General features: G+C 40.4%; 9 non-coding genes and 13 pseudogenes across 9 annotated transcripts; all 22 read right to left on the reverse strand.

The window, feature by feature from the left end:
- Positions 1 to 1,541: 1,541 nt before the first annotated feature.
- LOC145995829 (5S ribosomal RNA) lies at positions 1,542 to 1,660 on the reverse strand. The gene has a single exon (XR_014442729.1). It is a non-coding gene; the product is annotated as a 5S ribosomal RNA (ribosomal RNA).
- Positions 1,661 to 2,594: 934 nt separating this feature from the next.
- On the reverse strand, positions 2,595 to 2,713 carry LOC145995388 (5S ribosomal RNA). The gene has a single exon (XR_014442444.1). It is a non-coding gene; the product is annotated as a 5S ribosomal RNA (ribosomal RNA).
- Positions 2,714 to 3,120: 407 nt separating this feature from the next.
- Positions 3,121 to 3,239, reverse strand: LOC145995780 (5S ribosomal RNA; annotated as a pseudogene).
- Positions 3,240 to 3,640: 401 nt separating this feature from the next.
- LOC145995745 (5S ribosomal RNA) lies at positions 3,641 to 3,758 on the reverse strand (annotated as a pseudogene).
- A 578-nt stretch (positions 3,759 to 4,336) lies between these two features.
- Positions 4,337 to 4,455, reverse strand: LOC145995643 (5S ribosomal RNA). The gene has a single exon (XR_014442688.1). It is a non-coding gene; the product is annotated as a 5S ribosomal RNA (ribosomal RNA).
- A 575-nt stretch (positions 4,456 to 5,030) lies between these two features.
- On the reverse strand, positions 5,031 to 5,148 carry LOC145995746 (5S ribosomal RNA; annotated as a pseudogene).
- A 406-nt stretch (positions 5,149 to 5,554) lies between these two features.
- LOC145995631 (5S ribosomal RNA) lies at positions 5,555 to 5,673 on the reverse strand. The gene has a single exon (XR_014442676.1). It is a non-coding gene; the product is annotated as a 5S ribosomal RNA (ribosomal RNA).
- Positions 5,674 to 6,774: 1,101 nt separating this feature from the next.
- LOC145995473 (5S ribosomal RNA) lies at positions 6,775 to 6,893 on the reverse strand. Its single transcript, XR_014442524.1, has one exon. It is a non-coding gene; the product is annotated as a 5S ribosomal RNA (ribosomal RNA).
- Positions 6,894 to 7,277: 384 nt separating this feature from the next.
- Positions 7,278 to 7,395, reverse strand: LOC145995763 (5S ribosomal RNA; annotated as a pseudogene).
- A 575-nt stretch (positions 7,396 to 7,970) lies between these two features.
- On the reverse strand, positions 7,971 to 8,089 carry LOC145995704 (5S ribosomal RNA; annotated as a pseudogene).
- Positions 8,090 to 8,664: 575 nt separating this feature from the next.
- On the reverse strand, positions 8,665 to 8,783 carry LOC145995705 (5S ribosomal RNA; annotated as a pseudogene).
- Positions 8,784 to 9,184: 401 nt separating this feature from the next.
- Positions 9,185 to 9,303, reverse strand: LOC145995832 (5S ribosomal RNA). Its single transcript, XR_014442732.1, has one exon. It is a non-coding gene; the product is annotated as a 5S ribosomal RNA (ribosomal RNA).
- A 1,105-nt stretch (positions 9,304 to 10,408) lies between these two features.
- LOC145995474 (5S ribosomal RNA) lies at positions 10,409 to 10,527 on the reverse strand. Its single transcript, XR_014442525.1, has one exon. It is a non-coding gene; the product is annotated as a 5S ribosomal RNA (ribosomal RNA).
- Positions 10,528 to 10,934: 407 nt separating this feature from the next.
- Positions 10,935 to 11,053, reverse strand: LOC145995800 (5S ribosomal RNA; annotated as a pseudogene).
- Positions 11,054 to 11,454: 401 nt separating this feature from the next.
- LOC145995719 (5S ribosomal RNA) lies at positions 11,455 to 11,572 on the reverse strand (annotated as a pseudogene).
- A 479-nt stretch (positions 11,573 to 12,051) lies between these two features.
- Positions 12,052 to 12,169, reverse strand: LOC145995753 (5S ribosomal RNA; annotated as a pseudogene).
- A 575-nt stretch (positions 12,170 to 12,744) lies between these two features.
- LOC145995495 (5S ribosomal RNA) lies at positions 12,745 to 12,863 on the reverse strand. The gene has a single exon (XR_014442545.1). It is a non-coding gene; the product is annotated as a 5S ribosomal RNA (ribosomal RNA).
- A 575-nt stretch (positions 12,864 to 13,438) lies between these two features.
- LOC145995689 (5S ribosomal RNA) lies at positions 13,439 to 13,557 on the reverse strand (annotated as a pseudogene).
- A 480-nt stretch (positions 13,558 to 14,037) lies between these two features.
- Positions 14,038 to 14,155, reverse strand: LOC145995747 (5S ribosomal RNA; annotated as a pseudogene).
- Positions 14,156 to 14,731: 576 nt separating this feature from the next.
- LOC145995496 (5S ribosomal RNA) lies at positions 14,732 to 14,850 on the reverse strand. Its single transcript, XR_014442546.1, has one exon. It is a non-coding gene; the product is annotated as a 5S ribosomal RNA (ribosomal RNA).
- Positions 14,851 to 15,425: 575 nt separating this feature from the next.
- On the reverse strand, positions 15,426 to 15,544 carry LOC145995751 (5S ribosomal RNA; annotated as a pseudogene).
- Positions 15,545 to 16,025: 481 nt separating this feature from the next.
- Positions 16,026 to 16,143, reverse strand: LOC145995754 (5S ribosomal RNA; annotated as a pseudogene).
- Between the last annotated feature and the right edge of the window lie 564 nt (positions 16,144 to 16,707).

Below are 16,707 nucleotides of genomic sequence, written 5' to 3' on the forward strand. Positions count from 1 at the left end.
GTTGCACAGCATGATGCAAGAGCTCTTGCCTTATAATTTGTTGCATAATATTGGATAATAATTTGTTGCACAACATGATGCAATAGAAATAAACCAGAAGTAAACATATGTGTGTGTGTGTGTGTATGGGTGTGTGTGTGCGTATGTAGGTGTGGGTGGGTGTGGGTGGGTATGGGTTTTATGAGGATTTTGGCTTAATTTCAAGTGTATCCAAAACAATATCAAGAAAGGCATATTTTTAACAAGCTTATGGACAACAATCTGGCTGATGCAACTTTTATAAGTGTGGGCAAATCAATCTGAGGGGGGTCATCATTTGTACACTGTAGTTTCGGGAAATTCCCGAGGGCATTTTTACAAAAATCTTGCGTTAGACAGGGTGCTACACTTGAGCAAAAAACTCATATGGGCATGTTGAGCTTGTTTTAAGTGTAGCCAAATCTGCTTGAGGGGGGCTCATCATTTGTTGAGTTTATAATACCACAAATACAACTACTCGGGTTATGTCTCATTTTGTGTGCACTGTCAAGAATGTGTAGATGAAACATAATTGTTACTACACAAAATAATGATATATTTCATTGTAATCATACTGAGAAAATGTGCTTTAACAACCTTCGAGAGATATGTTAACATAAAAGCTAAAAGACAGAGAAGGAAATTTTGTGCAGGGTTGAGATTTTAAACAAAAACGGCCAAAAATACATCAAATAATATGGCAGGAAAATATCCTCGCAGAAAAACTACCAACGCCGGCTCTTCGGGAAGCGATTCTGCAAAAAATGTTTGTGATTGATTGACTTCAAGTTACAAAAATGTCATTATCACCATTAAAGAGGCAAAAACGTTGCCAACTGTACTGGTGCTCCCAGGCTGTCACCCACCCAAGAACTTACCAGACCCGTCGCTGCTTGACTTTTTTTTAGGGACGAAAACCGGTATATTTAACGCGGAATGTCCGTTGGCGAAAGACACTGCTTTCGGTAAGTTACATATAGGCCACCTCTTAGTTTTCGAGACGAGTCGGGACATCTCACGTTTCTTGGGCAATGCCAAGAATGTGCAGAAAAAACATACTATTTTGAACTACAAATAATGATACAATTCATTGTAATCATAGTGAAAAAATGTGCTCTAACAAACTTCGAGAGATGTGTTAACATTAAAGCTACAAGATAGAGATTAAAATTTAGTGCAGTGAAAGGGTTTTGAACAAAATATACACCCCAAAATAACGCAGACTCGTATTCTCGCCGAAAACTACCAACGCCGGACCTACGGAGAGAGACACGGCGGATCCAGGCACCGCTATCCACCGCAATTATGGTGGCCGGCTGTAATACGACTGCACCCTGCAACCCAGCATGATAAGAAATTTAAAAAAAACATCGGTTTCCCAGATATTCATATATACTAATATACATTTTTTACGTATATTATTTGCTTACAGCTATAAAAGAGGTGATTCTGCAGAAACTGTGGATGATTGATTGGTTTCAAATTATAAAAAGGTCATTATCAACCAAAACAAAAAAAAATGTTGCCAACAGTACCTGGTGTTCCCAGGCGGTCACCCATCCAAGTACTTACCAGGCCCGACGCTGCTTGACTTCGGTGATCGGACGAGAACCGGTATATTCAGCGCGGTATGACCGTTAACGAAAGGTACTTCTTTCGGTAAGATAGATATACTCCATCGTTTAGTTTTCGAGACGAGACGTATTATGTCCCGTTTTGTGTGCACTGCCAAGAAAGTGTAGATGAAACGTAAGTGTTACTACACCAAATATTGATACATTTGATTGTAATCATAGTGACAAAATGTGCTTTAACACTCTTCGAGAGATGTGTTAACATTAAAGCTAAAAGACAGAGAAGGAAATTTTGTGCAGGGTTGGGATGTTAAACCGAAACGCCAAAAAATACATCAAATAATATGGCAGGAACGTATCATCGCCGAAAAACTACCAACGCCGGCTTTTTGGGAAGCGATTCTGCAAAAAATATTTGTGATTGATTGACTTCAAGTTACAAAAAAGTCATTATCACCATTAAAAAAGCAAAAGGTTGCTAACAGTACCTGGTGCTCCCAGGCGGACACCCATCCAAGTACTTACCAGATCCGTCGCTGCTTGACTTCTGTTTTGGGACGAAAACCGGTATATTTAACGCGGTATGTCCGTTGGCGAAAGAATCTGCTTTCGGTAAGTTACATATAGGCCACCTTCTAGTTTTCGAGACGAGTCGGGACATCTCACGTTTCGTGGGCAATGCTAAGAATGTGTAGAAGAAACATAGGTTTTTGTACAACAAATAATGATACATTTCATTGTAATCATAGTGAGAAAATGTGCTTTAACAACCTTCGAGAGATGTGTTAACATTAAAGCTAAAAGACAGAGAAGGAAATTTTGTGAAGTGATTGGTTTTCAAACAAAAGACGAACATAAAATACATCAAATAATATGGCAGGAAGGTATCCTCGCAGAAAAACTACCAACGTCGGCTCTTCGGGGAGCGATTCCTCAAAAACTGTGGGTGACTGATTGACTTTAAGTTTCAAAAATGGTCTTTATCAGCATTAAAGAAAAGGTTACCAACAGTACCTGGTGTTCCCAGGCGGTCACCCATCCAAGTACTTACCAGGCCCGACGCTGCTTGACTTCGGTGATCTAACGAGAACCGGTATATTCAGCGAGGTATGACCGTTGGCGAAAGGTACTGCTTTCGGTAAGATAGATACACTCCACCGTCTAGTTTTCGAGACAAGACGTATTATGTCCCGTTTTGTGTGCACTGCCAAGAAAGTGTAGTTGAAACGTAAGTGTTACTACACCAAATATTGATACATTTGATTGTAATCATAGTGAGAAAATGTGCTTTAACACTCTTCGAGACATGTGTTAACATTAAAGCTAAAAGACAGAGAAGGAAATTTTGTGCACGGTTGGGATGTTAAACAGAAAAGGCCAAAAATACATCAAATAATATGGCAGGAACGTATCCTCGCAGAAAAACTACCAACGCCGTCTTTTTGGGAAGCGATTCTGCAAAAAATATTTGTGATTGATTGACTTCAAGTTACAAAAAAGTCATTATCACCATTAAAAAACAAAAGGTTGCTAACAGTACCTGGTGCTCCCAGGCTGTCACCCATCCAAGTACTTACCAGATCCGTCGTTGCTTGACTTCGGTGATCGGACGAGAACCGGTATATTCAGCGCGGTATGACCGTTGGCGAAAGGTACTGCTCTCGGTAAGATAGATATACTCCAACGTCTAGTTTTCGAGACGAGACGGGTTATGTCTCGTTTAGTGTGGACTGCCAAGAATGTGTAGATGAAACATAATTGTTACTATTAATGATACATTTCATTGTAATCATAGTGAGAAAATGTGCTTTAACAACCTTCGAGAGATGTGTTAACATTAAAGCTAAAAGACAGAGAAGGAAATTTTGTGAAGTGTTTGGTTTATAATCAAAAAACGCACATAAAATACATCAAATAATATGGCAGGAAGGTATCCTCGCAGAAAAACTAAAAAAGCCGGCTCTTCGGGGAGCGATTCCTCAAAAACTGTGGGTGATTGATTGACTTCAAGTTTCAAAAAAGGTCATTATCAGCATTAAAAAAAAGGATGCAAACAGTACCTGGTGCTCCCAGGCGGTCACCCATCCAAGTACTTACCAGGCCCGACGCTGCAGACTTCGGTGATCGGACGAGAACCGGTATATTCAGCGAGGTATGACCGTTGGCGAAAGGTACTGCTTTCGGTAAGATAGATATACTCCACCTTCTAGTTTTCGAGACGAGACGGGTTATGTCTCGTCTTGTGTGCACTGCCAAGAATGTGTAGAAGAAACATACGATTTTGTACAACAAATAATGATACAATTCATTGTAATCATAGTGAGAAAATGTGCTCTAAGACACTTCGAGAGATGTGTTAACATTAGAGCTACAAGATAGAAAAGAAAATGTAGTGGAGAGAAAGGATTTTGCACAAAATATACACCCCATAAGAAAGCAGACACGTACCCTCGCCGAAAACTACCAACGCCGGACCTACGGAGAGCGACACGGGGGAGCCATTCACAGATCCCCACCGCAATTATGGCGGCCGGCTCTAATACAGCAGCACTCTGCAACCCAGCATGATAAAAAACTAAAAAAAAAACATCCAATTCCCAGATATTCATATATACTAATATACATTTTTTACATATTTTATTTGCTGACAGCTATAAAAGAGGTGATTCTACAGAAACTGTGGATGATTGATTTGTTTCAAGTTACAAAAAAGGTCATTATCACCATTAAAGAAGCAAAAAGTTTGCCAACAGTACCTGGTGTTCCCAGGCGGTCAACAATCCAAGTACTTACCAGGCCCGACGCTGCTTGACTTCGGTGATCAGACGAGAACCGGAATATTCAGCGAGGTATGACCGTTGGCGAGAAATACTGCTTTCGGTAAGATAGATATACTCCACCGTCTAGTTTTCGAGACGAGACGTATTATGTCTCGTTTTGTGTGCACTGCCAAGAAAGTGTAAATGAAACATAAGTGTTACTACACCAAATATTGATACATTTGATTGTAAACATAGTGAGAAAATGTTCTTTAACACCCTTCGAGAGATGTGTTAACATTAAAGCTACAAGATAGAGATTCAAATTGAGTGTATTGAAAGGGTTTTGAACAAAATATACACCTCATAATAACGCAGACTCGTATTCTCGCCGAAAACTACCAACGCCGGAACTACGGAGAGAGACACGGCGGATCCAGGCACCGCATTCCACCGCAATTATGGAGGCCGGCTGTAATACGACAGCACCCTGCAACCCAGCATGATAAGAAACTACAGAAAAACATCGGCTTCCAAGATATTCATATATACTAATATACATTTTTTACATATATTATTTGCTTACAGTTATTAAAGAGGTGATTCTGCAGAAACTGTGGATGATTGATTAGTTTCAAATTACAAAAAGGTCACTATCAACCAAAACAAAGAAAAAAGTTGCCAACAGTACCTAGTGTTCCCAGGCAGTCACCCATCCAAGTACTTACCATGCCCGACGCTGCTTGACTTCGGTGATCGGACGAGAACCGGTATATTCAGCGCGGATGACCGTTGGCGAAAGGTACTGCTTTCGGTAATATAGATATACTCCACCGTCTAGTTTTCCAGACGAGACGGGTTATGTCTCGTTTAGTGTGCACTGCCAAGAATGTGTAGATGAAACATAATTGTTACTACACAAAATAATGATATATTTCATTGTAATCATACTGAGAAAATGTGTTTTAACAACCTTCGAGAGATGTGTTAACATTAAAGCTAAAAGACAGAGAAACACATTTTGTGAAGGGTTGGGTTTTTAAACAAAAAACGCACATAAAATACATCAAATAATGTGGCAGGAAGGTATCCTCGCAGAAAAACTAAAAAAGTCGGATCTTCGGGGAGCGATTCCTCAAAAACTGTGGGTGATTGATTGACTTCAAGTTTCAAAAAAGGTCATTATCAGCTTTAAAAAAAGGTTGCCAACAGTACCTGGTGTTCCCAGGCGGTCACCCATCCAAGTACTTACCAGGCCCGACGCTGCTTGATTTCGGTGATCGGACGAGAACCGGTATATTCAGCGAGGTGTGACCGTTGGCGAAAGGTACTGCATTCGGTAAGATACATATACTCCACCTTCAAGTTTTCGAGACGAGAAGGGTTATATCTCCTTTTGTGTGCACTGCCAAGAATGTGTAGATGAAACATAATTGTTACTACACAAAATAATGATATATTTCATTGTAATCATACTGAGAAAATGTGCTTTAACAACCTTCGAGAGATATGTTAACATAAAAGCTAAAAGACAGAGAAGGAAATTTTGTGCAGGGTTGAGATTTTAAACAAAAACGGCCAAAAATACATCAAATAATATGGCAGGAACGTATCCTCGCAGATAAACTACCAACGCCGGCTCTTCGGGAAGCGATTCTGCAAAAAATGTTTGTGATTGATTGATTTCAAGTTACAAAAATGTCATTATCACCATTAAAAAGGCAAAAACGTTGCCAACAGTACCTGGTGCTCCCAGGCTGTCACCCATCCAAGTACTTACCAGACCCGTCGCTGCTTGACTTTTTTTAGGGACGAAAACCGGTATATTTAACGCGGTATGTCCGTTGGCGAAAGACACTGCTTTCGGTAAGTTACATATAGGCCACCGTCTAGCTTTCGAGACGAGTCGGGACATCTCACGTTTCTTGGGCAATGCCAAGAATGTGCAGAAGAAACATACGATTTTGTACTACAAATAATGATACAATTCATTGTAATCATATTGAGAAAATGTGCTCTAACAAACTTCGGGAGATGTGTTAACATTAAAGCTACAAGATAGAGATTCAAATTTAGTGCAGTGAAAGGGTTTTGAACAAAATATACACCCCATAATAACGCAGACTCGTATTCTCGACGAAAACTACCAACGCCGGACCTACGGAGAGAGACACGGCGGATCCAAGCACCGCTATCCACCGCAATTATGGCGGCCGGCTGTAATACGACTGCACAACGCAACCCAGCATGATAAGAAACAAAAAAAAAAACATCGGCTTCCCAGATATTCATATATACTAATATACATTTTTTACATATATTATTTGCTTACAGCTATAAAAGAGGTGATTCTGCAGAAACTGTGGATGATTGATTGGTTTCAAATTACAAAATGTTCATTATCAACCAAAACAATAAAATGTTGCCAACAGTACCTGGTGTTCCCAGGCAGTCAACCATCCAAGTACTTACCAGGCCCGACGCTGCTTGACTTCGGTGATCGGACGAGAACCGGTATATTCAGCGCGGTATGACCGTTGGCGAAAGGTACTGCTCTCGGTAAGATAGATATACTCCAACGTCTAGTTTATGTCTCGTTTAGTGTGGACTGCCAAGAATGTGTAGATGAAACATAATTGTTACTATTAATGATACATTTCATTGTAATCATAGTGAGAAAATGTGCTTTAACAACCTTCGAGAGATGTGTTAACATTAAAGCTAAAAGACAGAGAAGGAAATTTTGTGAAGTGTTTGGTTTATAAACAAAAAACGCACATAAAATACATCAAATAATATGGCAGGAAGGTATCCTCGCAGAAAAACTAAAAAAGCCGGCTCTTCGGGGAGCGATTCCTCAAAAACTGTGGGTGATTGATTGACTTCAAGTTTCAAAAAAGGTCATTATCAGCATTAAAAAAAAGGATGCAAACAGTACCTGGTGTTCCCAGGCGGTCACCCATCCAAGTATTTACCAGGCCCGACGCTGCAGACTTCGGTGATCGGACGAGAACCGGTATATTCAGCGCGGTATGACCGTTGGCGAAAGGTACTGCATTCGGTAAGAAATATATACTCCACCTTCTAGTTTTCGAGACGAGACGTGTTATGTCTCGTCTTGTGTGCACTGCCAAGAATGTGTAGTAGAAACATACGATTTTGTACAACAAATAATGATAAAATTCATTGTAATCATAGTGAGAAAATGTGCTCTAAGACACTTCGAGAGATGTGTTAACATTAGACTACAAGATAGAAAAGAAAATGTAGTGGAGTGAAAGGATTTTGCACAAAATATACACCCCATAAGAAAGCAAACACGTACCTTCGCCGAAAACTACCAACGACGGACCTACGGAGAGCGACATGGGGGAGCCATTCACAGATCCCCACCGCAATTATGGCGGCCGGCTCTAGTACGGCAGCACTCTGCAACCCAGCATGATAAAAAACTAAAAAAAACATCCCATTCCCAGATATTCATATATACTAATATACATTTTTTATATATTTTATTTGCTGACAGCTATAAAAGAGGTGATTCTACAGAAACTGTGGATGATTGATTGGTTTCAAGTTACAAAAAAGGTCATTATCACCATTAAAGAAGCAAAAAGTTTGCCAACAGTACCTGGTGTTCCCAGGCGGTCACCAATCCAAGTACTTACCAGGCCCGACACTGCTTGACTTCGTTGATCAGACGAGAACCGGTATATTCAGCGAGGTATGACCGTTGGCGAGAAATACTGCTTTCGGTAAGATAGATATACTCCACCGTCTAGTTTTCGAGACGAGACGTATTATGTCTCGTTTTGTGTGCACTGCCAAGAAAGTGTAAATGAAACATAAGTGTTACTACACCAAATATTGATACATTTGATTGTAAACATAGTGAGAAAATGTTCTTTAACACCCTTCGAGAGATGTGTTAACATTAAAGCTACAAGATAGAGATTCAAATTGAGTGTATTGAAAGGGTTTTGAACAAAATATACACCTCATAATAACGCAGACTCGTATTCTCGCCGAAAACTACCAACGCCGGAACTACGGAGAGAGACACGTCGGATCCAGGCACCGCATTCCACCGCAATTATGGCGGCCGGCTGTAATACGACAGCACCCTGCAACCCAGCATGATAAGAAACTACAAAAAAACATCGGCTTCCAAGATATTCATATATATTAATATACATTTTTTACATATATTATTTGCTTACAGTTTTTAAAGAGGTGATTCTGCAGAAACTGTGGATGATTGGTTAGTTTCAAATTACAAAAAGGTCACTATCAAGCAAAACAAAGAAAAAGGTTGCCAACAGTACCTGGTGTTCCCAGGCAGTCACCCATCCAAGTACTTACCATGTCCGACGCTGCTTGACTTTAGTGATCGGACGAGAACCGGTATATTCAGCGCGGTATGACCGTTGGCGAAAGGTACTGCTTTCGGTAATATAGATATACTCCACCGTCCAGTTTTCCAGACGAGACGGGTTAAGTCTCGTTTAGTGTGCACTGCCAAGAATGTGTAGATGAAACATAATTGTTACTATTAATGATACATTTCATTGTAATCATAGTGAGAAAATGTGCTTTAACAACCTTCGAGAGATGTGTTAACATTAAAGCTAAAAGACAGAGAAACACATTTTGTGAAGGGTTGGGTTTTTAAACAAAATACGCACATAAAATACATCAAATAATGTGGCAGGAAGGTATCCTCGCAGAAAAACTAAAAAAGTCGGATCTTCGAGGAGCGATTCCTCAAAAACTGTGGGTGATTGATTGACTTCAAGTTTCAAAAAAGGTCATTATCAGCTTTAAAAAAAAGTTTGCCAACAGTACCTGGTGTTCCCAGGCGGTCACCCATCCAAGTACTTACCAGGCCCGACGCTGCTTGACTTCGGTGATCGGACGAGAACCGGTATATTCAGCGAGGTGTGACCGTTGGCGAAAGGTACTGCATTCGGTAAGATACATATACTCCACCTTCAAGTTTTCGAGACGAGATGGGTTATGTCTCATTTTGTGTGCACTGCCAAGAATGTGTAGATGAAACATATAATTGTTACTCCACAAAATAATGATATATTTCATTGTAATCATACGGAGAAAATGTGCTTTAACAACCTTCGAGAGATATGTTAACATAAAAGCTAAAAGACAGAGAAGGAAATTTTGTGCAGGGTTGAGATTTTAAACAAAAACGGCCAAAAATACATCAAATAATATGTCAGGAACGTATCCTCGCAGAAAAACTACCAACGCCGGCTCTTCGGGAAGCGATTCTGCAAAAAATGTTTGTGATTGATTGATTTCAAGTTACAAAAATGTCATTATCACCATTAAAAAGGCAAAAACGTTGCCAGCAGTACCTGGTGCTCCCAGGCTGTCACCCATCCAAGTACTTACCAGACCCGTCGCTGCTTGACTTTTTTTTAGGGACGAAAACAGGTATATTTAACGCGGTATGTCCGTTGGCGAAAGACACTGCTTTCGCTAAGTTACATATAGGCCACCTTTTAGTTTTCGAGACGAGTCGGGACATCTCACGTTTCTTGGGCAATGCCAAGATTGTGCAGAAGAAACATACGATTTTGTACTACAAATAATGATACAATTCATTGTAATCATAGTGAGAAAATGTGCTCTAACAAACTTCGGGAGATGTGTTAACATTAAAGCTACAAGATAGAGATTCAAATTTAGTGCATTGAAAGGGTTTTGAACAAAATATACACCCCATAATAACGCAGACTCGTATTCTCGACGAAAACTACCAACGCCGGACCTACGGAGAGAGAGACGGCGGATCCAGGCACCGCTATGGACCGCAATTATGGGGGCCGGCTGTAATACGACTGCACAACGCAACCCAGCATGATAAGAAACTAAAAAAAAAAACATCGGCTTCCCAGATATTCATATATACTAATATACATTTTTTACATATATTATTTCCTTACAGCTATAAAAGAGGTGATTCTGCAGAAACTGTGGATATTGATTGGTTTCAAATTACAAAAAGGTCATTATCAACCAAAACAAAAAAAAGGTTGCCAACAGTACCTGGTGTTCCCAGGCAGTCAACCATCCAAGTACTTACCAGGCCCGACGCTGCTTGACTTCGGTGATCGGACGAGAACCGGTATATTCAGCGCGGTATGACCGTTGGCGAAAGGTACTGCTCTCGGTAAGATAGATATACTCCACCGTCTAGTTTTCGAGACGAGACGTATTATGTCCTGTTTTGTGTGCATTGCCAAGAAAGTGTAGATGAAACGTAAGTGTTACTACACCAAATATTGATACATTCGATTTTAATCATAGTGAGAAAATGTGCTTTAACACTCTTCGAGACATGTGTTAACATTAAAGCTAAAAGACAGAGAAGGAAATTTTGTGCAGGGTTGGGATGTTAAACAGAAAAGCCCAAAAATACATCAAATAATATTGCAGGAACGTATCCTCGCAGAAAAACTACCAACGCCGGCATTTTGGGAAGCGATTCTGCGAGAAATATTTGTGATTGATTGACTTCAAGTTAAAAAAAAGTCATTATCACCATTAAAAAACAAAAGGTTGCTAACAGTACCTGGTGCTCCCAGGCTGACACCCATCCAAGTACTTACAAGATCCGTCGTTGCTTGACTTCGGTGATCGGACGAGAACCGGTATATTCAGCGCGGTATGACCGTTGGCGAAAGGTACTGCTCTCGGTAAGATAGATATACTCCAACGTCTAGTTTTCGAGACGAGACGGGTTATGTCTCGTTTAGTGTGGACTACCAAGAAAGTGTAGATGAAACATAATTGGTACTATTAATGATACATTTGATTGTAATCATAGTGAGAAAATGTGCTTTAACAACCTTCGAGAGATGTGTTAACATTAAAGCTAAAAGACAGAGAAGGAAATTTTGTGAAGTGTTTGGTTTATAAACAAAAAACGCACATAAAATACATCAAATAATATGGCAGGAAGGTATCCTCGCAGAAAAACTAAAAAAGCCGGCTCTTCGGGGAGCGATTCCTGAAAAACTGTGGGTGATTGATTGACTTCAAGTTTCAAAAAAGGTCATTATCAGCATTAAAAAAAAGGATGCAAACAGTACCTGGTGTTCCCAGGCGGTCACCCATCCAAGTACTTACCAGGCCCGACGCTGCAGACTTCGGTGATCGGACGAGAACCGGTATATTCAGCGAGGTATGACCGTTGGCGAAAGGTACAGTCACGGACACTGAAGCTTGTAACGATTCCATTGAAAGTCAATGTATTCATTACAAGCCGGCAGTGTCCGTGACTGTACTGCTTTCGGTAATATAGATATACTCCACCGTCTAGTTTTCCAGACGAGACGGGTTATGTCTCGTTTAGTGTTCACTGCCAAGAATGTGCAGATGAAACATAATTGTTACTATTAATGATACATTTCATTGTAATCATAGTGAGAAATGTGCTTTAACAACCTTCGAGAGATGTGTTAACATTAAAGCTAAAAGACAGAGAAACACATTTTGTGAAGGGTTAGGTTTTTAAACAAAAAACGCACATAAAATACATCAAATAATGTGGCAGGAATTATCCTCGCAGAAAAACTAAAAAAGTCGGATCTTCGGGGAGCGATTCCTCAAAAACTGTGGGTGATTGATTGTCTTCAAGTTTCAAAAAAGGTCATTATCAGCATTAAAAAAAAGGATGCAAACAGAACCTGGTGTTCCCAGGCGGTCACCCATCCAAGTACTTACCAGGCCCGACGCTGCAGACTTCGGTGATCGGACGAGAACCGGTATATTCAGCGAGGTATGACCGTTGGCGAAAGGTACTGCATTCGGTAGGATAGATATACTCCACCTTCTAGTTTTCGAGACGAGACGGGTTATGTCTCGTCTTGTGTGCACTGCCAAGTATGTGTAGAAGAAACATACGATTTTGTACAACAAATAATGATACAATTCATTGTAATCATAGTGAGAAAATGTGCTCTAAGACACTTCGAGAGATGTGTTAACATTAGAGCTACAAGATAGAAAAGAAAATGTAGTGGAGTGAAAGGATTTTGCACAAAATATACACCCCATAAGAAAGCAGACACGTACCCTCGCCGAAAACTACCAACGCCGGACCTACGGAGAGCGACACGGGGGAGCCATTCACAGATCCCCACCGCAATTATGGCGGCCGGCTCTAATACAGCAGCACTCTGCAACCCAGCATGATAAAAAACTAAAAAAACATCCCATTCCCAGATATTCATATATACTAATATACATTTTTTACATATTTTATTTGCTGACAGCTATAAAAGAGGTGATTCTACGGAAACTGTGGATGATTGATTGGTTTGAAGTTACGAAAAAGGTCATTATCACCATTAAAGAAGCAAAAAGTTTGCCAACAGTACCTGGTGTTCCCAGGCGGTCACCAATCCAAGTACTTACCAGGCCCGACGCTGCTTGACTTCGGTGATCAGACGAGAACCGGTATATTCAGCGAGGTATGACCGTTGGCGAGAAATACTGCTTTCGGTAAGATAGATATACTCCACCGTCTAGTTTTCGAGACGAGACGTATTATGTCTCGTTTTGTGTGCACTGCCAAGAAAGTATAAATGAAACATAAGTGTTACTACACCAAATATTGATACATTTGATTGTAATCATAGTGAGAAAATGTTCTTTAACACCCTTCGAGAGATGTGTTAACATTAAAGCTACAAGATAGAGATTCAAATTGAGTGTATTGAAAGGGTTTTGAACAAAATATACACCTCATAATAACGCAGACTCGTATTCTCGCCGAAAACTACCAACGCCGGAACTACGGAGAGAGACACGGCGGATCCAGGCACCGCATTTCACCGCAATTATGGCGGCCGGCTGTAATACGACAGCACCCTGCAACCCAGCATGATAAGAAACTACAAAAAAACATCGGCTTCCAAGATATTCATATATACTAATATACATTTTTTACATATATTATTTGCTTACAGCTATAAAAGAGGTGATTCTGCAGAAACTGTGGATGATTGATTAGTTTCAAATTACAAAAAGGTCACTATCAACCAAAACAAATAAAAAGGTTGCCAAGAGTACCTGGTGTTCCCAGGCAGTTACCCATCCAAGTACTTACCATGCCCGACGCTGCTTGACTTCGGTGATCGGACGAGAACCGGTATATTCAGCGCGGTATGACCTTTGGCGAAAGGTACAGTCACGGACACTGAAGCTTGTAACGATTCCATTGAAAGTCAATGTATTCATTACAAGCCGGCAGTGTCCGTGACTGTACTGCTTTCGGTAATATAGATATACTCCACCGTCTAGTTTTCGAGACGAGACGGGTTATGTCTCGTTTAGTGTTCACTGCCAAGAATGTGCAGATGAAACATAATTGTTACTATTAATGATACATTTCATTGTAATCATAGTGAGAAAATGTGCTTTAACAACCTTCGAGAGATGTGTTAACATTAAAGCTAAAAGTCAGAGAAACACATTTTGTGAAGGGTTGGGTTTTTAAACAAAAAACGCACATAAATACATCAAATAATGTGGCAGGAAGGTATCCTCGCAGAAAAACTAAAAAAGTCGGATCTTCGGGGAGCGATTCCTCAAAAACTGTGGGTGATTGATTGACTTCAAGTTTCAAAAAAGGTCATTATCAGCATTAAAAAAAAAGATGCAAACAGTACCTGGTGTTCCCAGGCGGTCACCCATCCAAGTACTTACCAGGCCCGACGCTGCAGACTTCGGTGATCGGACGAGAACCGGTATATTCAGCGAGGTATGACCGCTGGCGAAAGGTACTGCATTCGGTAAGATAGATATACTCCACCTTCTAGTTTTCGAGACGAGACGGGTTATGTCTCGTCTTGTGTGCACTGCCAAGTATGTGTAGAAGAAACATACGATTTTGTACAACAAATAATGATACAATTCATTGTAATCATAGTGAGAAAATGTGCTCTAAGACACTTCGAGAGATGTGTTAACATTAGCGCTACAAGATAGAAAAGAAAATGTAGTGGAGTGAAAGGATTTTGCACAAAATATACACCCCATAAGAAAGCAGACACGTACCCTCGCCGAAAACTACCAACGCCGGACCTACGGAGAGCGACACGGGGGAGCCATTCACAGATCCCCACCGCAATTATGGCGGCCGGCTCTAATAAAGCAGCACTCTGCAACCCAGCATGATAAAAAACTACAAAAAAACATCGGCTTCCAAGATATTCCTATATACTAATATACATTTTTACATATTTTATTTGCTGACAGCTATAAAAGAGGTGATTCTACAGAAACTGTGGATGATTGATTGGTTTCAAGTTACGAAAAAGGTCATTATCACCATTAAAGAAACAAAAAGTTTGCCAACAGTACCTGGTGTTCCCAGGCGGTCACCAATCCAAGTACTTACCAGGCCCGACGCTGCTTGACTTCGGTGATCAGACGAGAACCGGTATATTCAGCGAGGTATGACCGTTGGCGAGAAATACTGCTTTCGGTAAGATAGATATACTCCACCGTCTAGTTTTCGAGACGAGACGTATTATGTCTCGTTTTGTGTCCACTGCCAAGAAAGTGTAAATGAAACATAAGTGCTACTACACCAAATATTGATACATTTGATTGTAATCATAGTGAGAAAATGTTCTTTAACACCCTTCGAGAGATGTGTTAACATTAAAGCTACAAGATAGAGATTCAAATTTAGTGTATTGAAAGGGTTTTGAACAAAATATACACCTCATAATAACGCAGACTCGTATTCTCGCCGAAAACTACCAACCCCGGAACTACGGAGAGAGACACGGCGGATCCAGGCACCGCATTCCACCGCAATTATGGCGGCCGGCTGTAATACGACAGCACCCTGCAACCCAGCATGATAAGAAACTACAAAAAAACATCGGCTTCCAAGATATTCATATATACTAATATACATTTTTTACATATATTATTTGCTTACAGCTATAAAAGAAGTGATTCTGCAGAAACTGTGGATGATTGATTAGTTTCAAATTACAAAAAGGTCACTCTCAACCAAAACAAATAAAAAGGTTGCCAACAGTACCTGGTGTTCCCAGGCAGTCACCCATCCAAGTACTTACCATGCCCGACGCTGCTTGACTTCGGTGATCGGACGAGAACCGGTAAATTCAGCGCGGTATGATTTTTGGCGAAAGGTACAGTCACGGACACTGTAGCTTGTAACGATTCCATTGAAAGTCAATGTATTCATTACAAGCCGGCAGTGTCCGTGACTGTACTGCTTTCGGTAATATAGATATACTCCACCGTCTAGTTTTCCAGACGAGACGGGTTATGTCTCGTTTAGTGTTCACTGATAAGAATGTGTAGATGAAACATAATTGTTACTATTAATGATACATTTCATTGTAATCATAGTGAGAAAATGTGCTTTAACAACTTTCGAGAGATGTGTTAACATTAAAGCTAAAAGACAGAGAAACACATTTTGTGAAGGGTTGGGTTTTTAAACAAAAAACGCAGATAAAATACATCAAATAATGTGGCAGGAAGGTATCCTCGCAGAAAAACTAAAAAAGTCGGATCTTCGGGGAGCGATTCCTCAAAAACTGTGGGTGATTGATTGTCTTCAAGTTTCAAAAAAGGTCATTATCAGCATTAAAAAAAAGGATGCAAACAGAACCTGGTGTTCCCAGGCGGTCACCCATCCAAGTACTTACCAGGCCCGACGCTGCAGACTTCGGTGATCGGACGAGAACCGGTATATTCAGCGAGGTATGACCGTTGGCGAAAGGTACTGCATTCGGTAGGATAGATATACTCCACCTTCTATTTTTCGAGACGAGACGGGTTATGTCTCGTCTTGTGTGCACTGCCAAGTATGTGTAGAAGAAACATACGATTTTGTACAACAAAAAATGATACAATTCATTGTAATCATAGTGAGAAAATGTGCTCTAAGACACTTCGAGAGATGTGTTAACATTAGAGCTACAAGATAGAAAAGAAAATGTAGTGGAGTGAAAGGATTTTGCACAAAATATACACCCCATAAGAAAGCAGACACGTACCCTCGCCGAAAACTACCAACGCCGGACCTACGGAGAGCGACACGGGGGAGCCATTCACAGATCCCCACCGCAATTATGGCGGCCGGCTCTAATACAGCAGCACTCTGCAACCCAGCATGATAAAAAACTAAAAAAACATCCCATTCACAGATATTCATATATACTAATATACATTTTTTACATATTTTATTTGCTGACAGCTATAAAAGAGGTGATTCTACGGAAACTGTGGATGATTGATTGGTTTGAAGTTACGAAAAAGGTCATTATCACCATTAAAGA

This window comes from Lepisma saccharinum, chromosome 11, assembly GCF_977018435.1.
Source record: "Lepisma saccharinum chromosome 11, izLepSacc3.1, whole genome shotgun sequence".
Classification (NCBI taxonomy): Eukaryota; Metazoa; Arthropoda; class Insecta; order Zygentoma; family Lepismatidae; genus Lepisma; species Lepisma saccharinum.